The sequence below is a fragment of the Corvus cornix genome, chromosome 2 (assembly GCF_000738735.6).
Source record: "Corvus cornix cornix isolate S_Up_H32 chromosome 2, ASM73873v5, whole genome shotgun sequence".
Classification (NCBI taxonomy): domain Eukaryota; kingdom Metazoa; phylum Chordata; class Aves; order Passeriformes; family Corvidae; genus Corvus; species Corvus cornix.
In genome coordinates, this window is record NC_046333.1 from 698,176 (window position 1) to 714,306 (window position 16,131).

General features: G+C 49.4%; 1 protein-coding gene across 11 annotated transcripts in view; it reads right to left on the reverse strand.

Annotated features, from left to right (window-relative positions):
• Nucleotides 1–16,131, reverse strand: part of MAP4 (microtubule associated protein 4) — a 148,235-nt gene that overhangs the window by 117,730 nt on the left and 14,374 nt on the right. For 10 of the 11 annotated variants that reach the window (XM_039549103.1, XM_039549099.1, XM_039549104.1 and 7 more), the window contains exon 2: nt 658–710. The exons of the other annotated variant lie outside the window; for it this stretch is intronic. The gene's annotated coding sequence lies outside the window, so the exon portion shown is untranslated. The remainder of the gene's footprint in view (nt 1–657; nt 711–16,131) is intronic. 11 annotated transcript variants of the gene reach the window in all.

Sequence of the window (16,131 nt, forward strand, 5' to 3'; positions counted from 1 at the left end):
TCTGGAGCCAGCCTGGGACAGCTGGGAATGTTCCCCTGGAGAAGGGAAGGACACAGGGAGAGCTCAGAGCCCCTGGCAGGGCCTAAAGGGGCTCCAGGAGAGCTGCAGAGGGACTGGGGACAAGGCCTGGAGGGACAGGACACAGGGAATGGCTTCCCAGTGCCAGAGGGCAGGGATGGATGGGAGATTGGGAATTGGGAATTCCTGGCTGGGAGGGTGGGCAGGCCCTGGCACAGGGTGCCCAGAGCAGCTGGGGCTGCCCCTGGATCCCTGGCAGTGCCCAAGGCCAGGCTGGACATTGGGGCTTGGAGCAGCCTGGGACAGTGGGAGGTGTCCCTGCCCATGGCAGGGGTGGGAATGGGATGATCCTTAGGATCCCTTCCAACCCAGACCTTTCTGATTCTATCTGGAAGGACTCTAACTGGAAGAGTGTAAAAAGAGCAGTGATTTGAAGGTTTAACAGAAGAGAATGGAAAGGTGAGTGCATTCCAGACATGTCTGCTCCACAGAAGTTCCCGGAGGCAGAGCTCCCATTTCAGATCTCTGGATGGTCGCTGCGATTCCCAGCATGGCTGCTTTGGTGTGCACGCAGCTGTAGCCAACCTCTGCTTTTCAATTAGAGATTTAGTGTTGGGTCATTAGAAAATCAGTTCCTACCTCACAAGCAGGTGTTCCCTGGGCAGGTACTTCAGTCCTCACAAACTGCTTATCTGCAAGACACAAAGCAGAAGGAAGCGTGTGATCACAGAGTCCCGGGATGGCAGGGAATTAGGGATGCTGGGACATGAGTGGTGTCACTCAGAATTAACTAAAACTTGGGAGATTTTGCTGCAGTCCCCTTCCAGTGATCCAGGCAGCTTTCCTCAGTGCCCTCAGCAGGAATAAGAGTGGTGCCAGTGACAGGACAAGGAGCAGTGGCCACAAACCAAAACACAGCAAGTTCCAGCTCAGCAGGAGGAAGAGCCTCTTTCCATGGAGGAGGGGCAGAGCCCTGGAACAGCTGCCCAGGGGGGCCTGGAGTCTCCCTCTCCAGAGGGATCCCAAACCCCCTGGACACGTTCCTGTGTCACCTGCTCCAGGTGCCCCTGCCCAGGCAGGGGCTGGACTGGATGGGCTCCAGAGGTCCCCTCACATTCCAACCATCCTGTGATTGCTGTTTCCCATCAACACTTGCTCAAGCCATTTAGGATATTCCATGAAAACTGTGAGTGACTTTTCCCTCGTTACACACCCTAATAGGTTGCCCCAAACACAGCATTAAAGCTGAATTAATCCAGGCTGATCAGGACATCCCTGCCCTAAGTGGCATTTCAGGTGCTCAATGAATGGCTTAAGAGCTCACAGGGCCCCTGTCAGTCCCTGTCACACCTGCCCAGCCACCTGTGACAGCCACATCCGAGTCACGAGCCCACCTTTACCTGCTCCAGCTGTTTTCCCTACGTTTGCCATGATTCCAGTGCAGCTGCTCCCACCAGCTCTACCTGGGAACCATCTCCTGACCTGGGTGTCACATACCAAATTTTTCTACCCAATATTTTACATTCTGTTGATAATGTTTCTTCATTGTGAAGCAGACATAGCTGTTAAAAAAAAAGATTCTATCCCAATAATTACTCCTGACAGCCCCCTTGCAGAAGAGAACATAAACTGAGCCACAGAGTTAAAGTATTTCAATCCACATGGAGAAAGAAATGTCCAGCTTGTTCTCCACCACTGCAAGTCATCCAGCCAATCCCACAGGAAAACACCACCTCAGTACCTGCTCAGCAGTCAGACAGGAACACTAATCCATGTTCCTCTCCGCACAGATGGACATTTCGTGTTCCAGGGAAGTAAAATGCCAGAGCTTTTAGCTGAATGAGGAAACAGCCTGGTGAAAAGTGTCATTTTAGCTTTAGTAAAGCAGTGAAGCACTCAGGAGTGAGAAAAACCTTCCAGAAGAGCCCTGCTCCCTTCAGAAGGGCTGGGACGGGGAGTTACCACACTAATTAAGGAATGGAGGAATATCCTGTGCGGGATTCAGCTGCACGAGGTGCCCAGCGTCAGCTCCTGCTTGTGTGGTAACACTGACTTCCCCACAGAGGAAACTCTGCTAGCACACACCACAAACCCACAGCTCCCTTCTCCACATTGTCACTTGCAGGTGAGCCACCCTGAGAAACTGGGACATCAGGGTCCTTCTCTGCAGCTCCTTCCCACTGAAGAACACCCACATCACTTCCCAAGGCATCACAGCCCAAGGCACAGCCCAACTGGCTGCTCCCTTGAAGTCCATCCCACAGCTCTTGCTGTGATCCACTCTCACACATGACATTCCAATCTCTTTGCACAGAAACCACTAAAACTTTACCTGATTTGTTAAGAAAAACAACCCTCAGCCCTCTCTTTTCAGGCAGAACTGATGAAAATGAGAAGCAGGAGCTCCTCTTTTAGTGCTGCTCCAGTTCAAATGAGGCAGTGCTGGGTCAACCTGGTAACTGTGAGACCAAATCTACCACAGGTTCTTGTTCTGAGCAAACCAACTTTTCCTTTGGTAAAGCTGCACCTCTGGTTGCTCTCTAATAACCCTTGAAGGGCAGAATTCCTGTACTGTGGGGGTTTTAACTGCCCCCATTGTAAAACTGCTGCTCTTTAAGTTAGGGCATGTTCTCACTGGCAAGCAGAAATGTTAAACATCTGTGCTTCTTACACCAAATTGAAAGATTTGCTGAAATAGAAGGTGTGGCTGCAAAGGTTTCTTACATGTGGGGTCTTTAATTAATCTGAGAGACTTCACCCCGTCCCCTCACACAATAAATTGAGGAAGACTCCAACTGTTCCAGAAGCCTTGCGGAACAGCAGGAAAAACCCCATATATCCAGCAAATCCCAACTCGTGACCCATGATTAACTGGGACTGTTCTCCAGTTTGGAGAAATACTTCTGAGACTGATTTTAATGTGTAGAGATACCTGTCCATGCATTGTGACCCCAGTTCCAAGCTCCCAAGTTCCTTCCCTCCCCAACACTGTTTTCCCACAAGTGACATGGAAAAGCAGCACCAAGAGGAAAAGCGGATCTCACACCACTCCCCATCTGATCCTGCCTGCCCTATCAGAGAACAGGCACTGCCTGGCCTGCAGACTGTTCGTGTTTGCTGTCCCTGTAAGATCCAGTTCCACATCCTGCACCAGTAGTTCTTGTTCCTCAGCTCCTCTGCTTCCCAAGCTCGTCATCCTGTTAGTACAGAACATTCCAACGGCTTCTCCAGCTTCAGAGAATCCCCTCCCAGAAGAAGTGAATCCCCTGTACCCCATTACCACACTGACTACTGCCAGGTTACCACCCAGTCTCTCACCTGAGAGTTCACCAAACACACCCCATCTGTCATACTACAGAGTCATACTCCAAGGAGTGCCAAAATCATATCCATATTTCAGGGCAAACATCAACAATTCCCCTCAGGTTTCTGTAATTTTGAAGGTTCTTACTACTTTTAGTAGCACCTACTTACTACTTTTAGTATCACTTTGTCTCTACCAGTTTCCAGTGGCAGCCCTTTGGAGGATGGAGTGAACTCCCAGCTCTGCTTGGTCCTGGAGGAGAGCACAGAGCTCATGCTGGTAAGCCACCCAAAAAGGACCAAAGAGAGGGATTCCCCACATGCACCTCGCAAAATGATCATCACTGGACAGTCTCCAGTTCCAAAGATCCAGGACTTTCTGTGTGAGCAGTGATCGTTCCAGCCCCTGTTCACAATGCCAGAGACAGGGAGCAGAAAAATGCTCTGGATTATCCCTCTTATTCCAGCAAGGTGGAATGCACTTTAGTGGCACAGAGTTTATAACAGGAAGAATGTGCCATTCCCCATATCAGAAGCCCTTATCAGCTCCCTCAAATTCCCTAAACAAGCAGCGTTTTCTGTTTTCCCATCCCAAATTCACGACTGTTTCCTGTGCCCTGCAAGAGAAAGCCCCTCAGCCTTTGAGTTTCCTGTTCTCTCACCCTTCAGACTTGGTTTCCAAAGCTCTGGATAAACAGCTCCCTTTAAATAGCTCCTGTCTCCAACACATACAGGGCATGGAGATCACTCGACAGGAGAAGCCAAGAGGGGCGTTGCCCATCCTGGCTCCAACATTCCACATGCAAAGCAGTCCCAGGGTGTCGATGTAGGCTCCAAAGGCAAAGGCTGGTGAACCCTGAGCTAAATATACACGGTGGCCATGAAGTCCAGACTGGGCAGCTCAGATTTCATCCCTGGCTCTTCCCAGAGGAATAACGCTAACAGCAATACCTACAACAACCTGACAGGGAATCTCAGAACTATGGAATGGTTTGGGGTGGAAAGGACCTTTAAGATCTCATTGCAATCCCTGCCATGGGCAAGGACACCTTCCAGGAGAAGGAAAATTGCCTTTATGGCCACAACCCCCTATGTTGTCTCCTTGCCTGTTCCTGAACTCACGAAGACCCTAAACCAAGAGATTATTCACAAATACATGACGGAGTTTTTTCCTTCATGGACACCACTGCCAAATACTTCAATGAATTTTTGTTCAGTATCAAACTCCTGTTCCCACACTGGTATGAGGCATCTCAGATAAAGCTGACAGTAAATCCTAGGAGAAATGGCTGAGGGAGCTGGGAAAGGGGCTCAGCCTGGAGCAAAGGAGGCTCAGGGGGGACCTTGTGGCTCTGCACAAGTCCCTGACAGGAGGGGGCAGCCGGGGCAGTCGGGCTCTGCTCGAAGGGAACAGGGACAGGAGGAGAGGGAACGGCCTCAGGCTGGGCCAGGGGAGGCTCAGGTTGAACACCAGGAGCAATTTCCCCATGGAAAGGGTGCTCAGACATTGCAACTGCCAGGGAGGTTTGGAGTCCCCATCCCTGGAGGTGTCCAAGGAAGGCCTGGATGTGGCACTCAGTGCTCTGGGCTGGTAGCAAAGTGGGGGTCAGGTACAGGTTGCACTCAATGGCCTTGGAGATCTTTTCCAACCCAATTGATTCTGGGATTTGAAAGAGACTGCTTTTACATTTAATTCCAGGCTTTTGAGTAGAGCTTCTCCCAAGAGAAGTTAAGTTAGACTAATAATTTAAAGAGTCTTCAAAACACAGGATGTAATTCCACTGCACTTGAAGAGTGAATAATTTTCTAGGGAAATATTCATGAACAGCAAGGCAGAGCTCCACAGCAGTCACGCAAGTCCTACTGCTTGGAGAAGGAGATGATCCTCCCCAGTCCCAGGTAGCACAGGGAAGAATGAAGGTCTCCCACTGCAAAGCAAGCAGACACTCTTTGGCAACATCCACATTTCATCCTTATTAGAGGGGACAGACTTTAAAGTAAGAGTCTTCGGCAGCGATTCAGGCTGACAAAGTTAAAACCCAGTGAGGTTCATAAAATCAGACAGGAAATAAGCAGCTGCACAAGCGGGGCTGTTTTTATAGCACCACGGATTTTGGGATGTCAGGAGCAATTTGAAAAAGAGAAACAACATGCAATGACTCTGGGAAGTTGGAGGAGTGACTCATGGGTTGCCATAGTGCCAGTGTCAAGGACCAGCCAAGGACCTTCCCAAAGGGTTCTGGAAGGCTGGGCAGTGCAGCAAGGGCTGCACTCACCTGGGAAGGAAAGCTCCAGAAGCCAGGGCCCTCTGGTTTGTCAGTGCCCAAGAGAGGAACGTGGGAAGGGTGGGAGAGCCCATGTTACACACGAAGTACCACGTGACAGGAGCCTGGAAACACCCAGAGAAGGCTGAGATGAAGGACTTCGACACAAGCGATGCGTAGAAAGATTCAAAGATCTTTCTCAAGTGTCAAAACAAAACAAAATCTTAACATCCAGATTCACACCAAAAAGAAACCCAGCACCAAAACCCAAGGCAGAAATTGCCCTTGGTGAGAATCAGCAAAGCCCGTCCTTGTTCAGCAGAAGCTCAATAAAAAAAGAAAGTGATTTAAGCAAGAGCGAAGTGTCTCTTTTCACAGCTGAAGGACTCTGCTGCTCACAGGACTGAATTAGCTAAAATTAGCTCTCACAGTTGCATTCTCACCAGCACCTCGAGCCTCCCGTGTGGATGAGTAGTTTTGGTGAAAGCAGCTCTAATTTGGATTCAGAGCATGCAAATTTAAGGAAAATAGTGATTTCTGACCAGCTCCTTCCATGAACACTGATGCATAAAAAAAACACTGTCTTTCACATTCAAGTTTAATCCTCTTCTGAAATATTTATTTTTGGAACAATTCAGGGAGCAGAAAGCCTTCAGCCCAGACGAGTTACATCTAAAAATAGAGGGTTTAAGAATTCAGGAATTCTTCCTACTGTTCTGTCTAATCAATACATATCCCACTGTAACTCCTGTCATCTGCTTTACTTGTCAAAGCACATCCCCACGCCCACCCTCTGCCAGCATTACCCAACCTGCATCTTTTGGGATAGTAGAGGCCAGAAACAGCTTTTTTAATGATTTGACATTCATAAAGACTCAGTCGCACACACATTATACAAGGAGCACTAAGAACAGAGTCAAGTCTTGAACTATGAAATCATCATTCAGGGCTGGAGCTCCTCCAGTGCCCGTCCTGCCCTAGCTGGGGGAACATTAATGAACTCTTTGATGGCAACAAGGAGAAGAAGCAGCTTTCATTATCCAAATGTCACTTGTCCACTAATGAGAGGCTGCTAAGCCAAATGATGGCCTTCCTGAGATGCCTTCCTGCATCAGGAAGGAATGGGAAGGAGCTCCTCACCAGGAGCTGCAATGCCACAGTTGAGTTACAGTGACCAGGAGCATTCCCACATATAAAATCCTGCTCTCTACACCAGGGTTGCTACATGCAAATGCATCTAAGAATGGCCCTGGTCCATGGCAGCTCTGGAACAGCACCCACCAGTGTCTGGGAGAGGATTTTTGCCCCAGGTCAAAGGCTGCAAGAGGAAATCTCCTCAAATAAAACATCCCAGCACTACCAGAAGTCACCAAACATCACGTAACTCAGTAGCACGAGGGTAGCTGGAGACACCAGACTGTGAGAAGCTCTTACTTAGGTTTTTGTCATATTCACATCACCTCAGCTTCCTGGGAGCTCCAGCAGTCCAGCTCAGCTGCCCCTACACAAGAGCAAACCACCAGGAACACCTCCCCAGCCCACGACTGGAACAAATAGGGCATTTGCAAGGGCTTATCACTCAGGGCCTTTTTAAAAATCAACATTTCTGCTGGATTATAAAACTCTTCTACAAAGTCTCTCAGCCAAGGTGTAACAGGTTGTCCAACATGTCAAACAAGAAGGATCCTTCTGTTACTCACTGCATGCACACCACACCCAGAGCAGCAGGAGCAGAACACGGCTGCTCCCCCACAGCTCCTCTGGCAAGACTGGAGATGCTTCCAGAAGAGCCCTTTTGTTTTATTCCACTCTCACGCATGCCAAACCCTTGCTGTGCAGATCAAAGGGTCAGTGGAATGGCCAGCAGTGTTATGTACATCCAGAAACATAACATGAAGGAGTGTCCTGCCTGTGCCTAAAGGGGGCTTAGACAAAAGACAGATGGAAGATGATAGAACAAGGGGTGATGGTTTTAAACTCAAAGAGGAGAGATTTATATTGGATATTGAGAAGGAATTCCTGGCTGGGAGGGTGGGCAGGCCCTGGCACAGGGTGCCCAAAGCAGCTGGGGCTGCCCCTGGATCCCTGGCAGTGCCCAAGGCCAGGCTGGACATTGGGGCTTGGAGCAGCCTGGGACAGTGGGAGGTGTCCCTGCCCATGGCAGGGGGATTGGAATGGGATGATCCTTAAGGTCACTTCCAACCCAAACCATTGCAAGATTCTGTAATCAAATATACCCACGCACCCCAGAATGGAGAACTCCCTAATCTCACTGGAACTACAAAACATCTTTCCTCAACTTTGGAAAAGGAAAACCAAGAAGGAAATTGCTGCCCCCAAGAGCGATTTTACCAAGTTACAGCAGATTAAGGAATGTTGTCTGCAGTGTCAGCTCAGGCCCTGCTGTAGGCAAACAGGAGAGAAGCTTGGATTTCCCATCTCCTTGGGACCTTGCAGGCTGCCACAGCAACAGCTTCAAAGCCACACAGCTCCTGGAGAACTCCCAACCATCTCTGACATTTTATTATTGTAAGAAAGCATGAAAAGTCACGAGACTGAAATCGCCTTACATTTTCAAGGTTGATGCCTGCCAGGTTTCATAACTGAAGGGCCCGAGCTGCCCATTAATATCTCTTCACCTACACCAGGTCACAACCTCCCCCTGTATCCCTGTCCTGGAGGAGGGAGGGGATTATCCCATGGGGACGTGTGGGTGGGCAGGGATCTGCAGGTCACAACCCAGGGACAGTTAATGGACCTCACTGAGCACTGAAAAACCCACCTAGCAAGCCCCTAGGATTTCGTGGGAAAGGATCCATGCAGGTGTTCCTGGAGTTGAGCTTTGCTTGGTGCTTGTGAATGGAGCATTTTACAGGGACTCCAACGTGGTGGAACCACTGACCTGTGCTGCTTCACCCCAACCTGCAACCGCCCCAGCCCTGACCTAAAAGTACCTTTACAACAGAGATTCTGGACTTATTTAATTCTTGGCTTTTCAGGTTGGAAACTTATTACGGCAGTAGATTTTGCATGGATGCTTTGGAAGAAAAAAAGGAAAAAAAATACCAAAGTTCAACAGAATATGGGCTAGGAGCATGACCAGGACACTGGGTTAAAAGTTCTGAAAATACATGTTATTTGGTTAATAGATATATCAATATTTCCATGAAAAAGATCATTTACATAGGTTCCTATAAACCCAACTCTCATGCCCAGATGTGCTCTAAACACAGAGCAGTATCTAAGCAGAGCAGTGTGAAAGGTTTGATAAGCTGCGTATTTCAGGGGAAGTATTTCAGATGTGCAGGAACACACGAGGAACGTGATCCAGGCATTACCCACATCTCCAAAACTCAGTCCCACCAAAGGTGAGAAACCCAGTCCACAGCAAAGCCAGCATCTCCTTTGCTCAGTGATGATTTTCATGAGCTGGTTGCTCTTTACAGACAGAATTCCGTGAGCAGTTCCGAGCGAAGGCTCGCCCTGCTTGCTGTTTGTGGGATCTGCTCCCACACACAGAGGCTGCCCTGCAGGGAATTCCACCCTCCTTCACCCATATCCATCCCCTCTGCTCACAGGCTTCCTGGTCGGTGGCAGTGGCTGGTGTTTGCTGCTACGGAAATCAGAGGCTCCCGACAGCAGGAGCGGTGTCAGAACAGCCAGAGGGGAGGGATCAGAACCACCCCACAGCCCTCATCAGCCACAGGTGAGCAAACACATCCCCAGGACAAGGCACACACCCCACCGCTCACAGCCCAGTGGAGAAGGAATCTGCTTTTCCTCCGTGAGCAGAGCTCCTGGATCAAAACCAGCACACAGAAGGGATAATTCCCCTCTCCAAGACTTCTTTAGCCCATACCAAAATACAGAAGCTACAGATTACAAATATCACAGATCCCTTGAAAGGGACTTTGGGTAAGAGCCTGGAACGACAGGACATGGGGGGATGGGTTCAAGGGGCACAGGCTGCCCAGAGAAGCTGTGCCAGGGCCTCCCCACCCTCACAGCCAGGAATTCCTTCCCAACATCTCATCCAAACCTACTCCCTCTCAGTTTGAACCACGTCCCCTTGTCCTGTCATTCCATGCTTTTAGCTGAAGTCCCTCTCCATCTTTTTCATCGGCTTCTAGACTAGAGGGCATCCTCTACCACAGAAGTTAATGACACTCAAAATCAGTGCAGAGACAACATAAGTGTTAGAATCAATTCAAACCAAATCCAGTCAGAATATGAGCATATTCCAGAAGTTTTCAGAGGATTTGTTACTTGAAAGTTTTACATGGAAAAGACCAGATTAGCAAGAATTAAGCAGTATCTGCATCCTGAGACACCAAAACTACTAAAACATTAAACTCCTGATTACACGCTGACTTTGTCAGGACCTCACTGTGATCCCAGCCGGGCAGAAGTCACTCATAGAACATTCCAAATTCTCCTGGCAAATTCAGGAGAAGCCTCAAAACATCATTTGACCTCCCCTGTGAGGGGACAGTGCCCAACACCCAACAGAACTTGCACCTCGGCTTAGGCAGAGCTTTGTTAGGTCAGCTCTGAGTGATCCCCAGCACAACCAACCTCTCTACACCCCAGAATCAAGAATTTGGGCACTACCAGGCTTCAGGAGAACCAAAGAAAACCAACATTCTCCCATTATTTCAGATTTCCAGCTAAAATCGGAGCATCTCCAAGCAGATTTGTTCTGGGAGGTACAAGCAGAAAATGATACCTGTACCTGGGGAAAGGGGAGATGGGAGATAAGGGTCAGAGCAGTGCAGCCAGATAGGGTTAAGGTCATTAACATTTAGTTCTTTGCCTCTTAGCTCACAGATCACATTTCCAAGGCATAAAGAAACTCACCTTACCCAAGCTTTTCAGACTCAGATTGAAAAACAAGGCCACCAGCAAAAAAAAAAAAAGTCCATTTTAAGGGGTAAGTTTCCCTTTGTTAAAGGTGGGTTGGAAAACCAACCAGTCAGAGTAAGGCTCAAAGCCATTTTGTGGATAAATTCTTGGACTGAGCTGGAACACATTCATATTCTGTGTCAAAACTGTGGCTTTTAGGGTTTTTCAAGCAGTGTCACTCCTTAGAAAATTCAAGGCAACCGTGGCTGGCCCTGAAATTACCTGATAAATCCTTCAGATGTTTATTTACAACTGTAGTAGAGTAATTAAGGCTTCTAAAGAAAAAAGTTTCCAAAGCCAACAAAAAATAAGTGGAACAGAAGATGAGCAGACACTTCCCGTTATGCAACTGCCTGGAAAAACAGATTTGTTCAATTCAGCGTGAAAAACTGGGCTGCAGTCTGAGTACCCACCATCAGCTGCTGACAGGTTACAACAAGGTGCAGACAGCTGTGTTAAACGAGAACCCAGGAGCACATTGCTGCAAGATCTGAGACACGATACAGGGAACGGGGTGTTGGACACACACAGGCCCCAAACACTCCCTGCAGAGCACCAGGGGCTGGCACTGCCACCCACCATCCCTCCACCCTGCCCTAAACCTGCAGGGTGCTGCTAAACATTTAATTACAGGTTTTTAAACCTCTCTTTGGTTGCAGTCATGGCAGAGCCAGCCAGAGGTGTGGAGGACATGAGAATCACAGGATCATTAAGATTGGGAAAGATCTCCAAGGCCATGGAGTCCAGGCTGTGCCCAATCCCCACCTTGTCCCCAGCCCAGAGCCCTGAGTGCCACCTCCAGGTGTTCCTTGGACGCCTCCAGGGATGGGCACTCCAAACCTTCCTGGGCAGCCCCTGGCAAGGCCTGCGCACCCTTTCCATGGGGAAATTGCTCCTGATGTCCAACCCAATCCTTCCCTGGCACAGCCTGAGGCCATTCCGCCTTGCCCTGCCCCTTGTTCACTACAACCTCCTCTCAAGTTTTTGTAGAGAGAAGGTCCCCCTTGAGAGTTGAGCACTTTTACTTTGCTGCATTTTTGAAGGTTCAGTCACAGTAAACAAACAATGAGCTGGATAAGAACTACAGGGAACATAAAGAAGGGAGAGACTTGGCATCTTCCAAGATTCCATCCCCACAGACCCTCCTGTTCTGAGAAAGCAGAGGAGCAGCTCTCACGCTGTCTGTGTTATCAGAGCAATGACAGCCTAAGCCAAGGGAGCTGCTGGAAGTGTTTTCTCTGATCCTTGTTCTGTGCTTATCAAGGAAAGCAATTCCTGCTCTGAAAACGCAGCAAGATCAGCAGCAGTTTCCTCATCAAGATTGGAACCAGTACAACATGTGTTACTTCACACCACAACCAAATAAATCAGTGCAGAATGACTGCTTAAAAAGCTCAAATAACACCTTCAGAAATCAAAAGCTGCATTAATAATAAACACTGAATTATGACTGAATGAAAATGCTTCACACATCCATAAAATGAATTTTCAGCACTAAATCCACCTGATTTCTATTTCTCGCAGCATTTGGAATTCAGAAAGTTCTGTGGTTTAATGCACAGGTTCTTACTGCAAAGACCAATTAAAAAATAATTATACAATCCAGCTTTTAATCTGGACTTAAAACTGTTCAGCTCAGACTTATTAAGAAAAAAGAAAAAAAAAAGCAAAGCCCAGCTGTTCATATGTCCATCCACACTTTCACTTGCTCCTGGCCGAGACACAATTGCATTCCTGCTTCTGATCATTCACCCAGATCCAAAGAAAACCGGGAGTGCTGAGGCCGTAGCGTGTGGAGATGTGTGAGACCCCATTGCAGAGCTGCCCCAGCCCCGGGGCCAACAGCACCAGGACCTGGAGCTGCTGGAGAGAGTCCAGAGGAGGCCCCAGAGCTGCTCCAGGGCTGGAGCCCCTCTGCTCTGGAGCCAGCCTGGGACAGCTGGGAATGTTCCCCTGGAGAAGGGAAGGACACAGGGAGAGCTCAGAGCCCCTGGCAGAGCCTAAAGGGGCTCCAGGAGAGCTGCAGAGGGACTGGGGACAAGGCCTGGAGGGACAGGAGCCAGGGAATGGCTTCCCAGTGCCAGAGGGCAGGGCTGGATGGGAGATTGGGAATTGGGAATTCCTGGCTGGGAGGGTGGGCAGGCCCTGGCACAGGGTGCCCAGAGCAGCTGTGGCTGCCCCTGGATCCCTGGCAGTGCCCAAGGCCAGGCTGGACACTGGGGCTGGGAGCAGCCTGGGACAGTGGGAGGTGTCCCTGCCCATGGCAGGGCTGGCACTGGATGATCCTTAAGGTCCCTTCCAGCCAAAACCATTCTGGGATTCCAAGACCCAGCAAAGCCCTTTCACTGCTGCCCTGTCCATGTGCAGCCCTGCACTGACAGGCTCCACTCCCAGTACTGCATTCACTACTCCAGGAATGCACCCAGGAGGTGGGAATGCAGTGACACTGGCCTGTGCACCACATCTGACAGTACTGACGGAACAAAAACTGTGCCAAAGCTCAGGAATTGGGGATTTCTGAGTCACCCTCACCACGATGAATTCAGTCGCTCCTGCTGCATTCATGTGTAGGAGCTGTTACAACTCAAACCCTAATTAACTCTCCCATAGTTTTAAAGACAAATTCCAGGGACAAGGGAGACAAGTCTAAGACATTGCCTCACATGTAATTCCGTTACTTTTACAGTTCTCAGCACTTCTTTAGTTGGCAGAAATCAAACATTTGTATTGGAGTTTCTGCAGACTCCAAACCTTCGGGCCTCCCCTACACACAGATATTGCAATTTAAACTGGAACCAGCATGAGGCTCCAAGTGCCTCCAAGGACAACAAAGCAGCTTATCAGGGTGAGAAACTGAAAGAACAATGCATAATACAACTTCTGGTGTTTAAAGCTGACTTAGAATGAAGCAAACTGTGTTTCTGGCACATCACTGAATTCCCACTCAGCAAGATCCGAGTGTCAACCCCCACAAGCATTGTACAAGTTGAATATTCAGGGTTTGCCCTTACTACAAGTAGTTTTCCCAATCAACTGCTTATTTTAAAGCAACAATTTCATCATTTTAAAACCAGAAACAGGTAGAAAGCACAGAAGGCACATCGATTCACTGTACTATGTTTTAAAAGGAATAACTTTAAATTATGAAGCCAAGGATCACTGTTACATCATTTTTAATTTCAACCTTGCTTGGCTCCGCCCAAGGACCAAAGTGATGCTTCTCAATGAGGATGGGGACCACATTTCTTCATTCTGTAACAACTTTTCATTAGAGAGGTTTAGGTTGGAAGGAACCTTACAGCCCAGCCAGCGCCACCCCTGCCATGGGCAGGGACACCTCCCACTGTCCCAGGCTGCTCCAAGCCCTGTCCAACCTGGCCTTGGGCACTGCCAGGGATCCAGGGGCAGCCCCAGCTGCTCTGGGCACCCTGTGCCAGGGCCTGCCCACCCTCACTGCCACGAATTTTTTCCTAATACCAATTCAAATCTACCCTGCTTCAGTTTAAAGCCATTCCCCCTTGGCCTGGCGCTCCATGCCCTTGGTAGAGTCCCTCTCCAGCCCTCCTGATGTACCTAAAAATCAATGCAATTGCAAGAAAAGTAAGTACAGCAAATCCACAATCCAAATTCTTGCTGACTCCACCTGTGGAAGCAGGAGGGAAAGCTCAGAATGGCCCCACACTCGCAGCTCCCCCCAGCACGAGCCCACAGCCCACGCAGCTCCCTTGGGTTCAGCAAACAGCTCCAGCCCTGCCCAGTGCCCAGCTGGGCACCGGGATGAGCTCATTCCCAGCAGCAAACTCCATCAAAAAGCTTTTTGTTACAAGCTGCTGTACTTCTGTTTGCTTCGTTTTTGGATTAATTAGTAAAGATGTTTTACAGAAAGATTCAGTTTATTATTCAGAAAGTGTTCAGTGCTTCCCCTCTCTTTCTCTTACATTCCTACCTCATTAGATTTGGAATATTTATAAGACATTTTAAAATTTTTAAATTATTAGAATCATGATGGGATGAATTCTAGAGAGCTCAGGGAGAGGCTTCTTCTTTGGGTTTGGTTTTTTTTCCTCTTTGGTGTTTGAAAGAAGAAATACTTGCAAGTTCTACTTTCAGGTCTGTCCATCCCCTCCTAACCAGGCATTCCAGGTTTTGACTTGTGTTTCAGCAACTGCTTCTGTGTTTCATGCAAGTGTCTCGGTTTTGAAAGACAGGTGTCTGCTAAGGAAGGCAGAAGCCCCCCCTTGAAGTGGCAGATATAACCCCTTTTCCCTCCAAGTTATTATATTTTGAAATCAAGGGCCTTTAGGCAAAGATGTGGGAAATAGGAATAACAGTTCTTTACTATATATATATATATGTATATAACCAGTCAAACAAAACAACAACAACTCTGGCAGTAACAGCAATCACAAACCCAGTGCCAGCCTTCTCGGCTGCCGGGCCCTTTCCCCTCGGGTGCAGTTCCGCTCGCAGCCGGCAGGGGCGCTGGCGGCTCCCGGTGAGCAGGGCAGGTGCGATGGTTCCCCCGCGGCTGCAGGGGGCGCTCCGGAGCGAGCTCGGGGAGCACGCGGCACCGGTGCCCCGGGATCCCGGGAAGGGATGAGACAAAGAAGCTTCACAAACCCCTGGGCAGCCGATCCCGGGCTCTCGGGAACAGCAGGCTAGAACGGCAGGCTGGAACGGCAGGCTGGAGCGGCAGGGACGAACGCAAATCCCGGGTGGCAGGCGAGATGTATCCAGATGGGAGAACCCCACGGAGGCCCAGGCAGGCAGGACAAGCAGGGCTACAGTGTAGCGAAAGCTCGAAGCAGCAGCGGAGCAGGGCAGCCACAGCCCGGTCTCCAGCAGGGCAGGGAAAGCGGCTTTTGGGGTCCCGGCGTTGTTTCCAGCAGGAAGAAAGAACGGCCAAAAAGAAAGGAGCAGCAGCTCCTTTCTCTGCAGCTTCTCTCTCCGGACGCTCCGAGCGAACTGACCCCACACCCAGGTGTAGACAAAGGAGTAGCCAGGCCCGCCCCACTCCCCTTTTTGTCTTTCTTAAGTACAGCTATTTGTCCCCTAGCAACATGCATATGGGAGAAAATTCCTTTAACAGGAAAAAAAAACTAAGACTAACCTAAAACCCCAACAGCAAGAAACTTGCTGGAATAAAACAAAAGTCATTCCAGACCGTTTTGGGTTGGAAGGGATCCTAAGGATCATCCCATTCCCACCGCTGCCATGGGCAGGGACACCTCCCACTGTCCCAGGCTGCTCCCAGCCCCAATGTCCAGCCTGGCCTTGGGCACTGCCAGGGATCCAGGGGCAGCCACAGCTGCTCTGGGCACCCTGTGCCAGCCCCTCCCCACCCTCCCAGCCAGGAATTCCTTCCCACTATCCCATCCATCCCTGCCCTGCTCAGTTTAAACGGTGCAGAACTCAGATTTGCCATTGTACAGCACAGAACTGAAACCACAACACAGGGACATCCATTAACAGCCAGGCCTCAGAAATCAAGACAACACAAACCAGGAGCCCTGGAGTGTTCAGGAATCAAAGAACCTCTCGTTATGTCCTGTGAAATGCCTGATCCTGCAGATCTCCACCGAGGCACAGGCTGCCTATTCCCTATACACTTTCCAGAAGTAAGCTCAGACGCCTCAGAGAGTTT